The 18,980-nt window shown below is 58.9% G+C and overlaps 1 protein-coding gene across 1 annotated transcript in view; it reads left to right on the top strand.

Annotated features, from left to right (window-relative positions):
• Positions 1-18,980, top strand: part of PREX1 (phosphatidylinositol-3,4,5-trisphosphate dependent Rac exchange factor 1) — a 161,815-nt gene that overhangs the window by 5,625 nt on the left and 137,210 nt on the right. The gene's annotated exons all lie outside the window — the stretch shown is intronic.

Below are 18,980 nucleotides of genomic sequence, written 5' to 3' on the forward strand. Positions count from 1 at the left end.
TGGCCTTAACCGTTACCACGCCCCCGAGCGGCTCTGAGCAGTGCTGTGCTCCCGGGCCAATGCCGCCTCCGTGAGGCCTCCAGGCTGTGCGGGTAGGCGAGAATGAAGCCAAAAGGCCCCAAGTTCCCCCACTTGAGGATGCAGGGGGCCTGGGATGGGCCCCCTGGTGCCAGGCTGAGCATCATCGGGAAGTTGGCGGAAGCCTTGTGAGGATCAAAGCCTAAGTGTCCGCAGGCTGACGTGGCCCTGCCTTGTGCGTGGTGACGGAGCTCTGGGTGCAGTCAGGGTGCGGGTGTTACTGAGCACCTGCTGTATGCTCCAGGCAGCCTTCTAGGCTGTGAGAACACAGCCATCATCAGGGCAGAGGGGACCCTCATCCTCAGAAGAAGGTCGGCCCGAGGGGATGAGGGGACGCAGTGGGCATTTGAATGAGCTGTTCTTCCATGAGCACCCTGGGGGCCCATTCATGATTCTGCTGGGTTTATCCGTCACTTTCGGAAGCCGGAAGCACCATGGAGGCCCAGGTCCCTGGCTTTTGGACAGTGTCCCGACTTCAAGCAGGGAGCTGCAGACCTGGGGGCTGTGCCCTCAGGCACAGATCCCTGTCGCCTCAGCAAGGGGCCTGCTGGCCTTCCGACCACCTGGCCACTCGGATTTTTGTGACTTTTTTCATTTCTTCCAACAGACACAGGCTCTGTGGCCGGAGGCATGGTGGGAGCCGGGCTGAGCCTGGAGCCAGCGTGCCAGGTCCCGCCAGCCTCGTTCCCGGGGCCAGGGCACGGTTAGAGCCCATCGTGCCCGGAGTTTAGGAGACACGGAGGATGCAGGCGAGCCAGGGGCATCATGGGGTCTTAATGTTGCCAGGGGGCCATGCAGTGAGGGCTCGGGTGGTCCACGGCCCTCTCTGGGGATCTGTGTCTCAGCCTGATCAAAAGTCCCCCCAAAAAGGTGTTTTGGGCACTAGCAGCCGACATGGGGCAGATCCCCACCGTGACCTCCACCCTGAACGCTGTTGTGTTGGGGGATTGGTCTCTCTCTCAGCCTTGGGGCATAGCACGGAGTAGCACAGGGAATCCGGGTGTGTGCGTGCATGGAATTAGCATGATAGGGTTTACTCTTTTCACATGGTTGTGTGGCTGGGGTTTCTTTCTCTCTCTTCCTCTCTCTCTCTCTCTCTCTCACACACACACACACAAACACACAGACACGCACACACACGGGTCATGGTTAAGAGCACAGACCCTAGACCCCAGTGGCCTGGGTTCAGATTCCAGCCCTGCCCCATGTGACCTTCGGCGTGTCCTTGGTCTCTTAGAGCTGGGACGGGGAGCGTCGTAGCCCTGCGGGGTCGCTTCATGAAGTGCGGGCGGTTGTCCGTGGCAGAAGCAGAGGAGCCCTGGGCCCTGCGGCCCTGCGGCCCTGCGTGGGTTTTTCGGTTTATTTTTCTGAGCTCCTGCAGGACCACGAGGAGTCTGCCCGCCCCTCTGTTGTCGCTATTTGGACACTCAGTCTCTGTTGACCTGCCTGCCTCCTTTCCCAGGGTGGGACCTGTACATGACCCCTCGATCCTGGCCGAGGGCAGGCTGCAGCAGACTGGGGGAGGCGGGACCATCAGCCACCAGGACCTGTGGTCGTGCTCTTCCCTGTTGCTAGCGAGGGTGGGCGGCTTCCGTGAGGAGCACGGATGGGCTCAGAGCGAGCAGCGGGCCGGGGAAACTTCTATTCATTCACTCACTCACTCACTCACCCAGTGATGGACGGTAGGGTTCAGCCTCCACCTGTGCCACCAGCATCCCATACCAGAGCTCTGGTTCGAGTCCTGGCTGCTCCGCTTCCTCTCTGGCTTCCTGCTCATGCACCTGTGAAGGCAGAGACCCCGATGGAGCTCCTGGCTCCTGGCTCGTGCCTGGCCCAGCCCTGGCTGTTGTGGGCATCTGGGGAGTGAACCCGAGAATGGAAGAGCACCCCTCCCCCAACCTTTCCCTCCCTCTCTTGTTCACTCTGCCTGTCAAATAAGTAAATAAATGACTCCTTTAATAAAAAGCACGTGTCACTTAAAAAAAACTCACTTAAAAGTGGACATTGGGCACCTGCTGTGGGCCAAGCATTGCGTGCTCTGCCGGCACGTGGCTGGAACAGATGGACAAGGTCCTTGCCATCATCAAATCTTCAGACGGTGCAGGAAGATCACTTGGAAGTGACCAGAGCCGTCAGCTCAGTGATGTTTGCCGAGGCCTTGGTGTGTGTCCGTTCTCAGCCAAGTGCTGCGTGCTCAGGACCTCTCGGGCCCTTGCCGCGACCTCGGCAGGGAACAGCTGTCCTGACACGGGGAGGCGAGGGCCCAGAGAGACTGAGTGACCTGCTCCAGGTGGCAGGGGTGGAGGCATCCCCTCCAGGTGAGGTGGTCAAGGCAGACCCCTGTGGGAGGGGGGTGCTCTGCTGAGTCCTGAGGGGAGAAGGAGTCGGCCACGAAAGGGGTGAGAGGAGTGTAGGAGTGCGTTCCAGGCAGCAGGAGCAGCATGTGCAAGGGCCCCGGGGCAGGGCCGTGCTTGGCTTGTTTGAGGACCAAGGTGGCTGGAGCGGGCAGCAGGGGAGCTGAGGTTGGTGTGGTTAGTGGGGGTGAGGCTGTGCTGGTCTCCTGTGCACAGTGAGTGGTGGGGACTTTACTCCTGATGGTGGGAGGAGCCCAGGTTGCCAGCAGGGGTGTGGTCCAGTTGCTGGTTGGAAAGCTAGGACCGCACAGCTGCCTCCTGCCCCCAGGAGGGAGTGGCCACATGTTCCCCTCCCCCCAGGCTGATCCCCTGCCTGCCTCCTGTGGACTGAGTGCCCCCATGAGCTGGTTCTGTCCCCTGTCTGGGTCTCTGCTTCCCTGTGGGTACTGTCACTGTATGGCCAGGACAGGCTCCTGGAGGGGTTCAGCGGGGCTGACCACACCCAGAGAGGCTGTGGGGCCCTGTTTCTGGCCAGGGTGTGGCTGCGATGGTGTGAGATGGGCCCCTGCTTCCTGTGGCAGAGGGAGGCGCCCCTTGTTTTCTGTTCAGGAAGCTAATTTGCAAGATTACAAACTTCGTGATGGGACCTGGGACTCCGCCCTCCTGCACAGCCAGTCCCAGCAGCTCTCGCTGCGCAGGTGAGTGTTCGGGCCCACCTGGCAGGTGAGGAAGTGGCCCTACGACCCAGCTGGAACAGGGCCGGGAACACCCAGGCCCCTCTGCTGTCACCTCGCCTCCTACGTTCTGTCCTCCACATGCCCTGAGGGGTCCTCCATGGGCCCCGAGGGCCCAGCTGGAGCCCGAGCTGCTTCCGTTCACTCAGAGTGAAGGTCAAGGCTTTGGGGTGCCTAGAGCATCCTGCCAGGTCTGGCTCTGTGGCTGCTCTCATCCTAGCCCCCCTTAGAAAAACAGTTTATTGATCAAAAGGCAGAGGAGAGAGTGAGAGTGAGAGAGGAGAATGCTTCCATCCGCTGGTTCACTCCCCAATCTGCCACAGCTGGTCCGGGGGCCTAGAACTTCATCCCCATCTCCCATGTGGGTGGCAGGGACTGAACCATCTGAGCCATCACTGAGCCTCCCAAGACTGCACCCACAGAAGGGTGGATCAGACACAGAGGAGCTGGGGCTTGAACCCGGCACTCCGATGTGGGCTGTGGGCATCCCACGTTCCAGCCTGGCCCCTGGGCCAGACGCCCGTCTCCGTCTCCTGTCTACCACTCCATTCCTCTCATTTGGCTTTAAAGATTGAGAAGTGAGGGCTGGTGCTGCGGCTCACTAGGCTAATCCTCCACCTGCGGCGCCGGCACCCCGGGGTTCTAGTCCCGGTCGGGGCGCCGGATTCTGTCCCGGTTGCTCCTCTTCCAGTCCAGCTCTCTGCTGTGGCCCGGGAAGGCAGTGGAGGATGGCCCAGGTGCTTGGGCCCTGTACTCGCATGGGAGACCAGGAGGAGGCACCTGGCTCCTGGCAGCCACTTGGCGGGGGGGGGTGAACCAACGGAAGGAAGACCTTTATCTCTGTCTCTCTCTCTCACTGTCTAACTCTGCCTGTCAATAAATAAATAAATAAATAAATAAATAAATAAATAAATAAATAAAAAGATTGAGAGTGATTCAGGCACCGTAAGGCTCACCCTACCGGCGCGTGGCTCGAGCTTTTGGGTCCAGGTCCGGAATCTCCCAGTCTTGCCTGCACCCCCTCCCTGCAGTCCCCTCCACGCCCGAGCGTGCCCCTGCCTCCTGCTCTTCTCAGCAGGTCTCTCTGGGTGCTCTCCCGTCAGGAGGTGCCTGCAGCTCCTCCAGGCCTTGTCGGACGCCTTACGCTTGTCCGCATCTCCTCGGAGCCGCTCTGGCCTCACTGCTTCTGTCTGCTTCCTGTGGATCTAGTCCCTTAGTGGCAACACCAGGTGTCTTACTTTCTTGATTGTTTATTGTCTGTCTGTCTGTCTCCTCCTTCCGAATGGTGACTCCATCAGCATGGCCTTTTTTTTTTGTTTAATGTTTTTTCTCCTCGTCTCTTGGGCTTCAAGAACAAAGTCTGGTGCCTAATAGATGCTCATTAAACATTTGTTGCGTGAAGAAAAGAGTTTCTCTGGATACACGCATGCGTTTTATTACACAGAATGCTATTTGGAATTATGTAAGCGCTGCAGATTTTTAAAAAACAATATTTATTTAATTAATTTATTTGAAAGGCAGAGTTAGAGAGAGAGGCAGAGACAGATCTTCCATCTGTTGGTTCACTCCTCAAACAGCTGCAACAGCCAGGGCTGGGCCATGCCAAAACCAGGAGCCAGGAGCTTCTTCCAGGTCTCCCACGTGGGGGCAGGGGCCCAAGGACTTGGACCATCTTCTACTGCTTTCCCAGGCCACAGAGAGAGCTGGATCGGAAGTGGAGCAGCCAGGTCTCGAACCAGTGCCCATATGGAATGCCGGCACTGCAGGTGGTGGGCTAACTCACTGCACCACAGTGCTGGTCCCAGTACTGTGGATTTTTTGTGCAGACTTCTGGGGACCTGGGCCCAAAACAGTCAGGTGGGTGGGGGGCTGAGGGGAGTAGACGCAGGAGAATTTCTGCAGTGCGGCATCTCATTCCAGCGCCTGGGCCCTGGCCAGACCGTGCGCATCAGGATCTTGTCTTTGTGCCTCGGTGCTGTGATGGGCAAAGAGCCTCTCTCTGGACCTTGGTTTCCTCATCTGTACAATGGGCTGGGATGCGTGGCACGGTGCCTGGCGCATGTTCAGCCGCAGGAGTAGGTGGAGTGGTTCTTCCTCTAACAGCGTTTCAGATTGTTGGAGAGAGACAGCAGCTCCTCTAGGGCAAACTTGCAGATCCTTCCTGGGACCCGAGAAACAACTGGCTTCATTTGACCAAGTGGCCCCCGCCCCAGATGCTTGGTCCTTGCACTCAGGTGGGAGCAAGGGCGCCTCTGGGGTGACTGTAATCGCAGCAGGAAGGTGCTGGCCACTCCCTTCTGCGAGAAGCCCACCCAGACATGGGGAAAGAAGAGGTGGATTACTGAAAAATTCCTTAAGGCTCCTCCTACTCCCCATGGAGACCCCCCCCCAGGAACTAGAAGGGGGCAGAGTGCCCTCCCCTTCCCCTGCTGGGGGGGCTGTGACACACCCCAGAAATGGTGTCCACGGAGGGGGTCTCTTGTGCATCCTTGCACATCCGGGGCTTCAAACAACAGCTGCTTGTTAGCTTCAGGAGTCTGTGGGTCTCCGAGGCTGTGGCACGGTGTTGGCGGGGTGGCATGGAGGGTGTGCCGAGGTGGTCGGCAGAAATTGGCTCCCTGCAGTTGGAGGCTGCGGTCGCGTCTCTCTGCTGGTCCGTCCCTGCTGCTGGGCCCTTCCCCGGGCAGCTCGGACTCTCGCCCTTGGGGATGGACCAAGTCCCTCATCCTCCCCGCCCCGCTCCCACCGCCCTCCACAGCTCCACTCACCTGAAAGGGAAAGGGGTCCCACGGGGCATGCACCCGTGGGGGCAGGGGTCCCAGGGTTGGCTCAGGATTCCGCCTGCAGGGATGGTCAGGGTCCATGATGGGGTCCAGGGCCCGTGTGGCCTGAAACCCTGTGCTCCCTCCCTGGGGCGAGGCGGGCAGGTGGTCTGGCAGGGTCGCCAGGTTCATTTTGAATGAGGTGGGGCTGGCGGGCTGCCGGGGGAGAGGGGTAGGGAGTTTTCTGGCTTCTCTCCCACGGTGCACAGACCCCCTCCCCGCAGATGATCTGCCACTGGGGTGGCTGAGGATGAGCCCGGAGCTTCCTGCCTCTTGGGGCCCCTCCCACAAGGGGCTGGGGGCTGGGCAGGTGCCCACCGCTCCTTCCCAAGAGACGGTCACCCGTTCGTTCGTCCCAGATGGTGTCTGCTCCGGCTCTGAGGCTGGCACAGGGAGCGAGGAAGCCATTCTGCCTGTGTTGCTTTCCAAGTACGGAGGCTTTTCCAGATAACTCATTGTTGAGCCGTTTCTAATTTAATTCTGTTGTGCTTGGAGAATGCGCCCTGTGGGTTTTCAGCGCTTTTGAAATTGATTGCAACTTGGTTTAAGAGCCAGCCTATGGGCTTCCTTCATGGCCATTCCATACGTGTTTGAAAATATCGGGGGCTGCATTGCTAGATGGACTGTTCTACACATAGCGCTGACAGCGGGGTGGCTGGCCATGGTGTTCAGGTCTTCTGTGGCCTTGGTGACTTCTGGTCCCCTTGGTCTGGTTACAGAGAGAGGGCTGTGGCGTCTCCACAGGGTGTGGGTTGTGCATTTCTCCTTTGAGTTCTTTTCAAATTCTAGTGCTGGTGATCAATGTTTATGATTATGTTTTATCATTATGAGATACTTCTGCTTAGTAAAATGTGGACGTAGGGAGGCTGGCGTTGCAGCACAGTGGGTTAAGTCGCTGCTTGCGATGCCAGCATCCCATATCTGAGCACTGGTTCGAGTCCCGGCTGTTCTGCTTCTGATCCAGTTCCCTGATAAGCTGCCTGGGGAAGCCGGTATCAGCCTGGACCAGCCCTGCCATTGTGGCTGTTTGGGGAGTGAACCAGCAGATGGAAGATCTCTCTCTCTCTCTCTCTCTCTCTCTCTCTCTCTCTCCTTATCAGTCTGCCTTTCCAATAAATAAATAAATCTAAAAAAAGTTTAAAAAAGGATATAGAGGAAAATGTCTATGAGACAGATCAAGCGAGAGCGAGCGAGTGAGCTCCATCCGCTGATTTACTTAGATGATTTGTCTGCAACAGTCGGGGCCGGGCAGGCTGAAGCTGGGAGCGGGGAACTGAATCCGCGTTTCCCACGTGCATGGCAGGGACTCGGTTACTTGAGCTACCACCTGTCGCCGGCCCGGGCGCAGGCCAGCAGGCAGCTGGATGGAGTCCTGGACCTCCAGCATGGGATGCAGAATCTTACCTGGCGTCTCGAACAGCAGGACGAACAGCTGGAGCATGAAGCCTCTTCGCCTGAAGAATGCTCCGTAAACCTGCGTCTGATGCGATTGTAGCCACGCCGCCTGCTTTCCGCTTTCCCCCTTTCCTTTCTGCCTCTGTGCCTTTTTAAAACGGATATATGTGTTTATCTGAAAGGCAGAATTACAGACAGAGGGAGAGACAGAGCTCTCCCATCCTCTGATTGACTCCCCGGGTGACCACCCTGACATGGCTGGGCCAGGCTGAAGCCAGGAGCCTGGAACTCCTTCTGGGTCTCCCACGTAGATGCAGGAGTTGGAATACTTGGACCACCTGGAGCTGCTTTCCCAGGTGCATTAGCAGGGGCTGGGTCAGAAGTGGAGCAGCTGGGACTTGAGTGGGTGCTCACGTGGGGTGCTGGAGTCTCAGGCAGTGGCTTAACCCATCGCGCCACAACACTGGCCCTTCTTTGTATCTTTATATTTCTTTTTTTTTTAAAAATAAGGTTTTCTTTATTTATTTGAGAGGTAGGGTTAGAGACAGAGAGAGGGAAAGACAGAGAGAGAGGTCTTCCATCTGCAGGTTCACTCCCCAGATAGCCACAATGGCTGGAGCTGGGCCTGTCTGAAACCAGGAGCCAGGAGATTCTTCCGGGTCTCCCACGTGGGTGCAGGGGCCCAAGCACTTGGGCCATCTTCTGCTGCTTTCCCAGGCCATAGCAGAGAGCTGGATCTGAAGAGGAGCAGCCAGGACTCTAACCAGCGCCCATATGGGATTCCAGTGGCGCGAGTTGGGGCTTAGCCTACTATGCCACAGTGCCGGCCCCTGGGTCTGGATTTTAAAATCCATTGTTTCAGTCTCTGCCTTTTAGTGAGACGGTGTAGCTTACTTACATTTATTGTAATTGTTGACCAGGTTGGGTTTAGGTCCCGCCTCTTGCTGTTTCATCCTGGCTTGTTTGATGGGGCAAGGACAATCATAAGGAGTCCCCCACGCCTCTGTCCCCTGCTCGTCTGGGCCAGCCCCGCCAGCTTTCTGCCTGTTTTGAACTGTCCTCAGCGGGTTCCAGCCTCTGAGCCTTTTCATTTGCTGTTCCTCTTCCAGGAGCACCTTTAACCTGCTTTCTGTCAGAGGCCCCGCCCTCTCTCTCAGCCCTCAGCGCAGGTGCCACCTGCGCAGGCTTTCTCTGTGCCACTGTCTGGAACTGTCTGGTCTGTTTCCTCGTTGTGTGTCTCCCCCACCAGAGGGTGACAGGAGGTGAGGGTCCCTGTGTGCTGTGGTCCCCGGCGAGTCCCCAACACCCAGTGTGCAGTGGAGGGAAGGAAGGAACGGGGGAGCCGGAGGGATCGGCTGGGCTGTGGCTCTGGGGAGCAGGAGCCCCAGCGAGGGGGGGTCGCTCAGCTTCCTGTGGGACACCACACCGGGAAGGCAGGGGTCGACGTTTTACGTCACGGAGCCCTGTGTGGTCCCCAGTACCTGCTGCTGATGGGGTGGTTCTGGAGGTTTACTCCGCTCGCTCACAAGGGCAGTGGAGATGTGTGTGTCAGGAGCCCCTGCTGCTGCAGGCGCGCCCCCCGCAGGAACCGAGCGTGGAAAACGCCTGCTTCGCGTCAGCATCGCGCATTTCTACACGCCTGCGGGGGGCTGCACACTAAACCAAGCTGGTTGCATTTACGGGCAGTTTAATGCATTCTCTGAGTCGACTTTCTGGTGGCTTTGTATTTTATCCTGCCTCCCCTTCCCCTGCTGTGCGGGGCGCGCACGCGCGCACACACACACATTATTGTTGTTGCTTGCATCCATCGGAGAGTAGTGGCAGCCATGATGGCCCTGAAACCCTCTGCTGAGGACCGGACCTTCTCTTACGTAACTGGGCAGAATCAGGAACTGGGTGGCGGAATCCTCCCCCTCCCCCCTCACCTCCCGCCTGCCTGGCCCTCCCCCATTCCCAGCCTGGTGCGGGCTCCAGTCCTGGTTTGTCACCGCCCTGCCTGTCCTGCTGGTGATGTGGCTGTCCTTGTCCGTGGTGAAAGCTCCCTCCTGGGATGTGGCTGTGCTGGTGCCGGCCCCACCGCCAACCGGCCGCGTGACTGTGGGCCTCAGTTTCCCACTCTGTAAACCAGAGAGTGTTGGTTCCCGCCGCACGGGCGTGTCCGTGTGTTCCTGAGACAGCCTGCTGGGTGCAGGTCTGTGGCACTGTGCACAGCAGGCAGTGACCCTGGCCCTGGGGGCTTCCGCTGTGGTGACCCCCGGGAGACTGGGGGGAGGAGTGAGGTCAGTTAGTGCTGGGGTGGTGTTGGCTTCCCCGGGCGCCCTGCACGCACTGGCTGGGTTTGCCTCCCTGCATTTGGAACGTCGAGATGAGGGAAGAGATCTCGCCCTTAGTACTACTCCGTATGCCTAAAATGCTGTTTCTCCACCACTGTTTCCTAATGGGTGCTGCTCACCCACCCACTGTGGCACGGAAGGTAACTTCCGTTGTTAGTTGGAGAGGTTTTTTTTAAAAGGCCATGTTTGTTTCTTAATGGTCATGTCCTCCTATTTATAGCACATGGTTGTGATTTTACTCTGACAGTTGTGCTACACTGTTCTCTGTTTGAGTGTATTTGTTTGTGTAAAAACGTGAGTCAAGGGGCTGGTATTTTGGTGCAGTGGGTGAAGCCGCCGCCCCTGATGCTGGCCTCCCACGTCAGAGCGCCAGTTCAAGTCCCCACTGCTCCACTTCTGATCCAGCTTCCTGCTGATGCACCTGGGGAACAGTGGAGGATGGCCCCTGCACCCCTGTGGGAGACTGGGTGGAGTTGTGGACTCCTGGCTTTGACCTGGACAGTCCAGCTGTTGTGGCTGTTTGGGGAGTGAATCAGTGCTTGGAACATTGATGTCTCTCTCTCCTTATGCCCCCTCTCTCTCTGTCATTCTGTCTTTCAAATAAATAAATATTTTTAAAAAATCCTCGGAGCCCCTACTGTAATTTACTTACTGTCAGAACCACGAGTTCCAGGCCGGCGCCGTGGCTCACTTGGCTAATCCTCTGCCTGCGGCGCTGGCACCCTGGGTTCTAGTCCTGGTTGGGGCGCTGGATTCTGTCTCAGTTGCTCCTCTTCCAGTCCAGCTCTCTGTGGCCCGGGAAGGCAGTGGAGGATGGCCCAGGTGCTTGGGCCCTGTACCCGCATGGGAGACCAGGAGGAAGCACCTGGCTCCTGGCTTCTGATTGGCTCAGCGCCGGCCGTGGCAGCCACTTGGGGAGTGAACCAACGGAAAGAGGACCTTTCTCTCTGTCTCTCTCTCACTGTCTATCTGTCAAATTACAAAAAAAAACCAAAAAACAAAAAACAAAAAACAACAACAACAAAAAAACAGAACCACGAGTTCCAAACTGGAGGGACCTCATACTATTATAAAAAATTGATATGGGGGCTGGCGCTGTGGCGCAGTAGGTTAAAGCCCTGACATGCACTGCCAGCATCCCATATGGGCGCCACTTCAAGTCCTGGCTGCTCCACTTTGGATCCAGCTCTCTGCTGTGGCCTGGAAAAGCAGTGGAAGGTGGCCCAAGTCCTTGGGCTCCTGCACCTGTGTGGGAGACCGGAAAGAAGCACCTGGCTGCTGGCTTTGGATCAGCTCAGCTCCAGCCATGGCAGCCATTTGGGGAGTGAACCAGTGGATGGAAGACCTGTCTCTCTCTCTCTCTCTCTCTCTCTCTCTCTCTACCTCTGTAACTCTTTCAACTAAATAACAAAAAAAAATTTTTTTTAATTGATATGAGTTTCTGACAATGAAAAGTCAGTTCTCCTATAAGAATCTGTATTTCTGGTCCCCTAGGTAATCAGCAGGTGTAGCCACACCACACCAGGCTCACCTTCCCACGGGAGACCCTGGCTGGAGCTTCGGAGTGGCTGCTGCTGCCCAGGGCCCGGTGCTGGCAGGCCTTCATCAGCCCCTAGCCCTACCCCTTCCTGCTGTGGCCCCGATCCGACCCTGACCCTGACCCTGACCCCGACTCCAACCCCGACCCCAGCCCTGAGCTCAGGTGTCCGTGGCCGAGTGTCCTTACACTTGTCCTGCTGGTGTTTAGTCTTTCGCTCACGGAGTTCAGAGGACAGAGGGATATTTCTCGCACCCCTCCTTTCTGTCTGATGGGAATCAGAAGCCAGAGCGAGAGGGGCACATGGCGCTTGAAGCAAGCAGGAGGCAGCGCAGGTCCTCTGTCCCGGCCGGGCAGCCCCTTCTGTTCCAAGACTGTGTCTCTCCCTGCCGCTGGGACGGAGACCCACGTAGCACCCCCGTCACCTGCCCGGCTCTGTGGGCTGTGCATGTGGGACAGCTGTGCCAGCCGTGGGGGGTCTGTGTGGGTCTCTAAGGTGGAGAAGGGGGGCAGGGAAGACAGTTCCTCTTCGAGGGGTGATGCTGTCACCCCAGCTTCCACTTCCTGTGGCCTGTGGGCAATCATTCTCTTCTTTTTCTGCAGCATCAGCTGTTAAACAGGAAGTTCCCACATCCGTCTGCCCCGCTTCCTGTCCTCAAGGCCCCTGGGGAGACCCCCGGGGAGCGGATCCCAGTGAGGAAACAGTGGGTTCCTCCACAGGCGTTCAGGGTCCCGCAGGTGCCACCCGAGGCCCTCCTGGGCAGGCTTAGTGTCTGGCAGGTGTTGGAAATGCAACAGCAATAACGGTGACACCCACGCCGCTGCCACCCCCACCAGCCAGAGCCAGCAGCCTTCAGGATGCTTTGGTTGCGAGCGACAGAAGCCCCCTCTCTCCTTGCCTTCAGCGAGAGGGGGAGGTGCAGGGCTTGTGTCCGGGAAGGTCCAGCCCCTGTGCCTGCTGGGCTCCGAGTGGCCCATCCCTGAGCCGGTCCCTGAGCCTCAGGCCAAGTTGGGGTAGAGCAGGACTCCCAGTGTTGTGGGAAAAAATAACGCAGAGCTGTTTGTTGGAACTTCCCAGTCTGCAGGCCCGAAATTTGTGAGCCCACGGCAAGAAGCTCCCGGAGGGGCTGGCGCTGTGGTGTAACCGGCTGAGCCACTGCTCGCGCCGCCGGCATCCCATACGAGTCTCACCTGCTCTGCTTCCAGCCCAGTTCCCTGCTGAGTGCGCCTGGAAAAGCAGCAGAAGATGGCCCAAGTCCCTGGCCCTTTCACTCATGTGGAAGACCCAGAAGAAGTTCCAGGTTCCTGGCTCTGGCTTGGCCCAGCCCTGGCTGGGGCGGCCATCTGGGGGAGAGAACCAGCGGATGGATGATCTCTCTCAATAATTCTGTCTTTCAAATAAATAAATAAATAAATCTTTATAAAAAAAAGTGCATGGGAAAAGGAATTAAAAGATAAGTTTAGGGGCTGTGAGTTAAGCTGCCGCTTGCAGTGCCAGCATCCCATCTGGGAGCAGGGTTCAAGTCCAGGCTGCTCTGCTTCTGATCCAGCTCCCTGCTAATGTGCCTGGGAGAGCAGCAAAAGATGGCCCAAGTGTTTGGGTCCTTGTACCCATGTGGGAGACGTGGATGGACTTCTGGGTCCTGGCTGTTGGCCTGGCTGTTGCAGCCATTTGGGGAGCAAACCAGTAGATGGAAGATCTCATTCTTTCTCTATCTCTGCCTTACAAATAAATAAATTAAAATCTGATAAGTTTATCTTGATGCAAAAGAGCCCTGAAATCCACACCCAGTTTCTTCCTAAGACACATTTTCCGTTAACTTCTTGAAGACCTCTCCTGTGCGTGGACTTCAAACCTTACTTTTTGCACCAAAATAAGACCCATTTTCTCTGGAACTTTCTGAAGTAGCCGTATGCATTATCTTTTCCTGCTGGCCCCTGCTCTTACAGGCCGCGTGCCTGGGCACGAGTCACTTTGGGCACTCTGGAGCCACAGTTTCGTCCTCGGTAAAGTGGGAGGAATAGTGCTGCTTCTCTCTCAGGATCCTTATGCCGCGGAAAGGAGCCGCGATGCGCAGAAGAGGTTTGGGCTGGGGCCTGGCAGGATTAAGGGCCTCACTCACGTTAGTGATGAGCCAGGGTGGTGTCGGGCGCCCGGATTAGGCCACAGCTCGGGTGCCAGTGCCGGTAGGAGTCTGGGCTACTCCGCTTTGATCCAGCTTCCTGGTAATGCACATTTTTGGAGGCAGCAGCTGATGGCTCGAGTACTCGATGGAGCACCTGACCAAGCCCCAGCTGTTGCAGGCGTTTAGGATGCGAGGCACTGGGTACTAGATCTCTCTCTCTCTCTCTCTCTCTCTCTGCCCTTTTTTTTTTTTTTTTTGACAGACAGAGTGGACAGTGAGAGAGAGAGAGAGAGACAGAGAGAAAGGTCTTCCTTTGCTGTTGGTTCACACCCGCAATGGCCGCCGCGGCTGGTGCGCTGCGGCCGGTGCACCGCGCTGATCCAAAGCCAGGAGCCAGGTGCTTCTCCTGGTCTCCCATGGGGTGCAGGGGCCCAAGCACTTGGGCCATCTTCCACTGCACTCCTGGGCCACAGCAGAGAGCTGGCCTGGAAGAGGAGCAACTGGGACAGAATCCGGCGCCCCAACCGGGACTAGAACCTGTGGTGCCAGCGCTGCAGGCGGAAGATTAGCCTATTGAGCCATGGCGCTGGCCTCCCTGCCTTTCAAAATAAATAAAAAACATTAAAAAAAATGAACCAAGTCTGGCTTTGAGAGGACACTCACCGTGTTGCCAGGCCCGTGTGTGATGTTGGGTCACTGAAACCCTGCCAGGGTCCTGACATCCAGATCTGAACCCCAGGTTTGACAGATGGAGAAGGCCACTGGCCCTCGGGGGGCCGCAGCTGAGGTGGGGGCGGGGAGTGGAGCGGTACCTGGAGCAGGTGCTTCTCAAATGTGGGCCCTTGTGTCCCTCAGGGAACCCTGGGTAGGGAACCCCGGGTAGGGAACCCTGAGTAGGGAACCCTGGGAATCCTTTGAGGTTGTCACAGCCGGGAGCGAAGGGTGCCCCTGGCATCCGTGGGTGGAGGCCGGGGACGCTGCTCAGCCTCCCACGGTGCCCAGGGCGGCCGCACTGCAGGGTGCTATAGCAATGGCAGCCATGCTGCATGAGAGACACCCGGGCCTGGCTCGTAGTGAGAGCCCAGCAGGTGTTGGCTGCCGTGGCGACAGTGACACGTTTCTGTGTTTGCCGCCCATCTCACAGATGAGAACTCAGAAGTTTCTGTCCGCTGGAGTGGAGATGGGGCTTGACCTTGAACTTGGTGCAAAAGGCTGAGCCCCATGGCCGAGGTGGGAGCGGGGTGTCCCATCCCGGGCGTCTCCACGGAGAGCAGGCAGCTGTGGAAGGCACAGAGCGGAGGGAGGCGGCATTCTCAGCTGGTGCCTGCCGGAGAGAAAGCCCAGGAGGAGGAAGCCCCGAGGTAGAGCCGACTGGCAACTAGGAAGCCCCCCGGGCTGCCTTCTGTGCCGGCTCCCAGCTCGTGCCAGCACTTGTCGCCTGCCAGTCATGGTGGCCCCGTGGGCCAAGACACGTTCTCAGCCGCTCACCCGTGTGTCAGGTCTTTGGCAGCCACGGCAGGTGTGGTGAGGAAGAGCTGTGCCCGGCAGAGAGCGCGTGGCGTCTGCGGGCTGTGGGGCACGTCTCGTCAGCCCGTCTTCCCGCCAGCCTTAGTTTACCTCTGGGCAGAGTCGGTGGGGACTGCTGGGATGTGGGTGTGAAACGCCTGGTCCCCAGCAAGCCTTCCTGAAGGGGGGCTGATGTCCTTGTTTGTCCCGCGCCCTTGCCCCCGGTCGGGTGACAGGGAGGTGGGACGTCCTCCCCGACCTCCTGTCACCCTCCCGTGCTCTAGTTCCAGCAGCCCGGCCCCTGCCCTGACCTCCTGGCCGCGTCAGGAGCTCCGTTCTTCTCCGGCTCATCCGCCTCGCGGCTCTGTCCCATCTCAGGGGCCTTGCTGTCCTTTGGGGGCTTGGGCTCATCCTTGAGCCACCTCCATTCCATGTGCTCTTTCATCCTGTCTGCAGCCCCTCGGGAAATCCGTGGGCTCCACCATCCACAGGTAGCCGGGGCTATGGCAGTCCCTCGGGAAATCCGTGGGCTCCACCACCCACAGGAGGCCGGGGCTATGGCAGTCCCTCCCCCGTCCCTGGGAAATCTGTGGGCTCCACTACCCACAGGTAGCCGGGGCTATGGCAGTCCCTCCTCCGTCCCTGGGAAATCCGTAGGCTCCACTACCCACAGGAGGCCGTGGCTATAGCAGTCCCTCTGACCCTGGTCTCCTTCTCCCACCCTGTGCCCTGGCGGTTGGTCCTCCACATGTTCCCTCTGTAAGTCAGAGCCCCCTCCCCACCGCCTCCGAGCCCCCCCATGGCCCTCACCTCAGCTGTGTGAATGCTAGGCCCTGACTGCGTTCGCTGGTCCCCACCTCTGCCTCTCTGACTTATCTCCAGAGGAGCCCCACGCCCTGCACCCCAGGGCCTTTGCACTTGCTCTCCAGTTGGTCTGGGGTACTCCCCAGCAGTCCAAGCTGTTCCTTCTCTTCAGGTCTCTGCTCAGATTTCTCAGGTCCTCCCCCTGCCTCCCCTCCTCTCCCGTCCTCTCGGTGGAATTCAAGCTCCAGGAGGCCAGGGTTTTTGTCTCTCTTGATCCCTGCGTGTGGCCTGGCCCTGGGGGTCCCCAGAGGTGTTTGTAGAGTGAGGGAAGGAAGAACCAGGCCTTCTGGGGACACGGGTGAGCCCCACGGGGCTGTGTGTCCTTGGAGCTCCCGTGCAGGGAGAGGGTGGACACACGGCAGTGACCGTCTGCCCGCCCACCAGCACTCTCAGGTTTCTCAGTGCAGAAACCTCAACTCATAGGCTCTTAAGTAAACAACACAAACCCAGCCCCCCACAACGTATGGGCCATGCAGGAGTGATGGCTTCAGGCATAGGTGGCTCCAGGTGCCCCCAGCCTGACCCTTAGGTCATGCACCCATCCTGAACCAAGCATCCCTTATGTGGGGTGCCCAGGGCCCTCATCGGCCAGGCTGGACCCCATGTCCTTCCCTGTGGGGGAGGGGGAAGACATCCCCAGAGCCAGGCCCAGGGCTGGGCTTCCAGGAGGTCAGATCTCGGGGAGCCACAGTGCAAAGCCGTTTTCAGGGTGCTGGGAGGCGGAGCGGGGGTGCTGCAGGCGCCTGGGACGGGCATCCCTGCTCTCTGAGTCCCCTCCCCCCTCCCCTGCATCTCCTCCTGCCCTTCCCCCGCATCTTATAACTATTCCCAGCGTCCCTGCACTCCCTCCCTGACTCACAAAGGGGCCCCAGATGGCGCAGCCCCCGTGGAGTCTGCCACGCAAATCTGTTGGGCTCCTGTCCCTGCGCTCCCTCCCCCACCTGCATATGGCTCTGGGTTCCCGAGGGAGGGAAGACGCCGGGGGTCCCCGGTGGGCCTCCCCGCTTGCTCTTGCTGCCTGGCTGTGGAGGTTGCCCCCCCCCGCCCCCCTCCAGCTTGCGCTTCTCAGACACAAGGGCTGCCTGCCTCACCTGCTCGGACTGGGGTTGGAGCCGGGACTCCACCTCCAGGCAGGCTCCCCGCCACACAGATACGGGCTCACGGGGAAAGTTGTCCGAGGCCCATTGGCCCTCAGAGCCCCCGGCAGCCTCAGAGCTACCTGTCTTCTCCCCGAGCCCCTGACCCACAGGGAATGGTGCCTCGCACACAGTCAGTGATGCCATCTCCTTTCTGGCTGTCGTGTTCTGTCTGCACACACGGATTGAGGTCCTACTACGTGCCAGACCCTGGGGAAACCACAGTGAATGAAGCTGGCAGGATGTCTGCTCTCACAGACCTGACATCTAGCTGGGGCGCTGGCTGGCGGGGTAACAAGCCGAGAACTGCCAGTGCCAAGGGCGGCGCGGACAGACGGTAACACGGGTGTGCCGCAGACACAGCGGAGGCTGTTTGCCGTATGCTGATCAGGGCAGCCCTGCCCCAGGAGGTGGCTGGGGAGCTGGGAAGGAAGGCAGGTGGACCAAGCCCCAGGCAGGAGCCAGGAACTCCATCTGGGTCTCCCTGGTGGGTAGCAAGGACCCAAGGACTGAGCTACTGCCTGCTGCCTGTGACGATGTACCTCAGCAGTCAGCTGGATCGGAAGCCGAGACGTCCCAGGCACGCCGGTGCTGGTGTGTGTGGGGGGGGGGGGGGGGGAGGGGTTCCTGCTGCGCCACAGCGCCTGCCCCAGGTGTTGCTGGGAAACAGAGTGAGCAACAGTCCCAGGACAGCGGGCGGTGAGGGGCTTCTGCACTCAGGCCCTGGTGTCTGCTAATCCAGCTCTACCACCTCCCGCGGTGTGGCCTCGGGCAGGTTACCTAGCTGCTCTGTGCCTCCGTTTCCCGTGTGTAAAATGAGGAGTGGTGAGGTTTCCTGAGACCACAGGGTGGCCAGCCGGCTGGGATGGTTTTATTCTAATTGTCCAGGGGCCCAACGGACCAGAGAGAGGCCGGATGGCTTGAGGGCCAGGTCTGGGCCCTTTGCCCCCCCCCCCCCCCCCGGCCCTCCCCGCCTCCCCGCAGGCCTCTGAGTCCGGCTGGCTCCGTGCCCTCCCACATCAAAGCCCCCAGAGGCCCCCTTTATGGCTGAGGGCAGATGAGTGCGATGCTATCTGGGTGGCTGGAGGTGCCGGCAGGGAGCCATCCAGGAGCCATCCTGGCCTCTGATAAGCTGGGGAGGGGGACGGAGCAGCAGTGCCTGATGTTCTCTCCTCTCTTGGCTTCTGAGAAGCGGCTGGGGTTCAGAAGTCTGCTTGCCAACAGGACGGCCTTGTCACCCGGAGCTGGGCTACACTGGGCTACACGGGAGCCAGGGCCTCCCCCTTCCCACTGTGTCATTCACAAAATACACTAAGCGCAGACCTGGGCCCCCACTTGGAGCCAGCTGGGGGCATGAGTCAGGTGGTGGGGCCACACCTTCCTCCCCAGCCTTGTCTGTGTGTCCTGGGGGTGGGGGGCATCACCCACTTGTGATGGGGAGGGGCCTCCGTATGCAGGGGAGCCTTGAGAGAGAAGTGAGAGCAAAGACACAGGCACCCGAGACAATGGCTGCCCTTTTTTATTTAATTGAAATGTCACTTACTTATGTTTACGGATTTAAGCAAGAGACTTGCACAGATTGGAAAAGATTCCAGTTTAATCCCCGCCCGAGGATCAGATACACAGTTTCCTGTAATCTAATTTGCTCGGATGATAATAAGTAGGAAGTCCATTTGACGAAGCAGCTGCCACGTGCCAAAGCCCCTGAGATCCTTGCTCCCCTCCGCGGGTGCCCGAGGGATGGGTGGCAGCGACCTGGGAGCCCTCCTCCCCCACCCATAGTTGCTTTTGTCCTGAACCCAGGTGGCTTTGCAGGGCTGGGAGGTGGGAAGTGGCTTGGGGGAGTGAGCACGAGGGAGGCTATGGGGCAGATCTGCAGGGTCTGGCTCATCGGGGTGAGGCGCAGGGACTTCCTCTTTGCATGCAAGGTGTGGAAGGGCGTTAGGCAGAGAAGAGCGGCCCTGTGTTTCCTTTGAAAGGGAGCCCTCGGTGCGGGAGTGGAGCTGGACTGTAGGATCAGGACCAGGCAGGTGGCTGCCAACACGTCTGGTGAGGTTGTGGCTTGGAACAGGAGGTGGCGTAGACAGCAGGTAGA

This window comes from Oryctolagus cuniculus, chromosome 11 (assembly GCF_051225735.1).
Source record: "Oryctolagus cuniculus isolate XC-2025 breed Fujian yellow rabbit chromosome 11, ASM5122573v1, whole genome shotgun sequence".
NCBI lineage: Eukaryota > Metazoa > Chordata > Mammalia > Lagomorpha > Leporidae > Oryctolagus > Oryctolagus cuniculus.